The sequence below is a fragment of the Hordeum vulgare genome, chromosome 5H (assembly GCF_904849725.1).
Source record: "Hordeum vulgare subsp. vulgare chromosome 5H, MorexV3_pseudomolecules_assembly, whole genome shotgun sequence".
NCBI lineage: Eukaryota > Viridiplantae > Streptophyta > Magnoliopsida > Poales > Poaceae > Hordeum > Hordeum vulgare.
The window spans coordinates 490,229,315-490,232,203 of record NC_058522.1 but is presented as its reverse complement, the minus strand read 5'-3'; the positions used below and the strand labels follow the sequence as shown (position 1 = coordinate 490,232,203).

The following is a 2,889-nucleotide window of genomic DNA, read 5'->3' as shown; positions in this document are numbered from 1 at the left end:
AGAATATCCAAACAGCAAAAATAACTAGGGGCCTTTTCCGCTTATTTATTTTTAAGGAAATGCCACCATAAGAGCAATTTCAACGACCCAAACTGATGGCGTTTTTGTTTGTTTTTTTCGTTTGGTTCGTCCATTCGTTTGTTTGTGTTTGCTTTTTAAATGGATCAGTCGGTGCATCCAACGGGAAGCAAGTAAAAGACAGCATTGTGGCAATAAAATAATAGGAGAGAGGTAGATGGGGATGGACCAGCGAATTAGATAAGTAGAAAGAGGTGGGTGGGTGGGTGGTGACAAGTGGGTCAGGCCGGACACACGTGGACGAAGCAGACACAAAAAACATCCGCTTTGTGTCCGCCCGCGACCCAAATGTGACCTAAATTTACGTCAGAAATGGATCCGTGCATACACAAAGCGGACGCAAAATAAAAATGGATCTCTATGTTGGACCATTATTTTTGTCCACACGGACTTAAATGGACATGAACGGACGACATGGGTCCTCCCGTTGAAGTTGCTCTGACTTGCTTTAATTCTTTGACAAAGGATCGATTTATTAGTTCAAACTGATATATATAGAGAGAGGATACAAATCTGTGAATCAACTGTAGATGAGATGATTAGAAGGATAGTGATAAGCCTACGAGAGTTGCTGGTAGGGATAGGATGTTCATAAGGATAGGATACATGTGTACGTTCATAAAAATAAATATATATGCATATGTATGAGCATTTGCATTTGTATTATATTAAAAAATATACAAAAGCAAAAGGCGCACACTCGTTAGAATTCACATAGCCAACATCAGCACACATAAAAAACAAGCAAGCAAATAGCAAAGTCATGTAAGGTTAGAGTCTGGATTTTTACCCTGAAGAATCAGTCTGAGTGTATACAAGTAATAACTTCAACAAAGTAACGACATAAAACCATTGCCAGGTATAACCAACCTAGGTAATAGCTATGCTTTTACCCTGATTACAAGGTATAAATGTAGTAGTATCTCGTGAAACCTCTGATAACCCAATTTTTTTACTACTTTATAAATGTTTTGTGCAGGCAGAAAATGGTAGTTGGTTAGAGAACTACTTTCAAATTTGCTTTCAATTATCATAAATTAGTGTCCAATGAAAAAGTTTGACTTGTTTTCAGCACATCAAGAATTTGTTTTCTATGATTACCATGACTAGTTTAATTACTTCTCTTACTTGGCTCAATTGTCATCTCTATTATGATCATCATGTTTTATGTACTGTTTTTATTAAATCTCACAAAAAAGCTATTGTATAATTTTTTGCAGGGAAATTGCTCGTATATTCAACAGTCTTTTGCATCTATTAGAAAAAGGAAAAACCATTGTAACGGATAAAATTGCTTCCAACTAATTTCCACTAGATATAAAAATGTTTTGATCAAAACAAATTTAAAAGCAACGGCGCCGTTGTGTCCATCTGTAGCTCTCAAGATGTTTTGAACTGAATATTGTCTTTCCTCCACGTTTATGTGGGCAAAGAGACTAAGCTCTGATCCACCCGGCGCCATCTAACAGAAAGACATGACACCAGCTGCAGGGCTCCACAACATCTAGCTTGACTGGAGGGAACTTTCCCCTTGATGTATTTTTCGATTACCAGGACCGCTTTATCGGCTTCCCGGGGTCTAACCAGGCCGAAGCGTCTGGTAGATCTGTCGCCAGAACACGTTAAACTACAACCCGTGGTGTCCAATGTAAGGCACTCCAGCGAAACCGAGTTTTCAAGAATATGGGACGTCAGCTCAACCATGCTCTTTGAAGAACAGAACCTAGAGATCTTCACGCTCTGGAGCTTGCCATGGCGGTATCCTGGCATCTGTCGAAGCTGTGAGGGATCTTCCAAAAGCAGTTCATCGGCGGTGGTAGCATAATCAGTACCTGAAGATTAAAAAAAGTTTAAATGCTAGAGTTAGTTAATAATTCAACTATATATAGACTTTTTCATATTTGCAGGATATGCATGCATGCGTGCATTCAAAATTATTTGCAGGATCAACGGCGACTTACGTTCAGTTTCAACGTCTCCAAGGACGGTGCAGCCTGAAGAAAAGAAGCCAGAGACAAATAATCGTAGGGTACTGCAATAGAAATACTCAAGTGCTTCAGGTGTAGGAACTTGCTAGGCGCGAACGCCATTGCTGTATTGGCTACCTGCATAAAGACGGCTACATGCTAATTAATATTTCAAGGTACCACTACTGTCTATGAACAATGCTACTGAATAATCACAAAAGGTTTTAGAATATACCTCATGACGTGTAAATATGCTAAGAGTTTCAAGATTCGGCGCACTGGACGGAAACTCTTCGCGTGCATAACGGAGCACGTTGTTACACAGCACATCTAGGTTCTTCAGTCGCAGTGAGTCTCCAAGTGAGATCTCTATACGGTCACCTAAAAAGTCAAAACTACAAATATTTGGAGCTTCGTTCTTTATCATTCGCAGTTTGTGGCATACTGACACCTGCAGGTACCTGAGTCGCTGCATCTCGAAAGGTATCTTCAAGCAAGTTATCGTGGAGCATCCCCTGAGTTTCAACTGCTCCAAAGCAACACAGCCGAGAAAAAGGTACCCTAACTCATCCCCCGTAATTCGCACACGATCAAGATGCAACACTGTCAGGCTCCTCATGCGAACAAGACTGACCGTAGGATGGAAGCCACAGTCAACGAGGTGAAGATGCCTGATCGAGCTTGCATTCCCATCAGATAGGATTGAGCATGGGAAGATAATTGCCACATGCCTTTTGGAGCTCGGGCTACATGGCAACCTTTATTTTTGAAAAATTCAAAATTCAACATTTTATGTTCCGAAAATATCTGAAAAAATATGCAAGCTAAGTACACAAGGATGAAA

The 2,889-nt window shown here is 40.3% G+C and overlaps 1 pseudogene; it reads right to left on the bottom strand.

The window, feature by feature from the left end:
- Nucleotides 1–1,440: 1,440 nt before the first annotated feature.
- LOC123399249 lies at nucleotides 1,441–2,396 on the bottom strand (annotated as a pseudogene).
- Nucleotides 2,397–2,889: the final 493 nt, after the last annotated feature.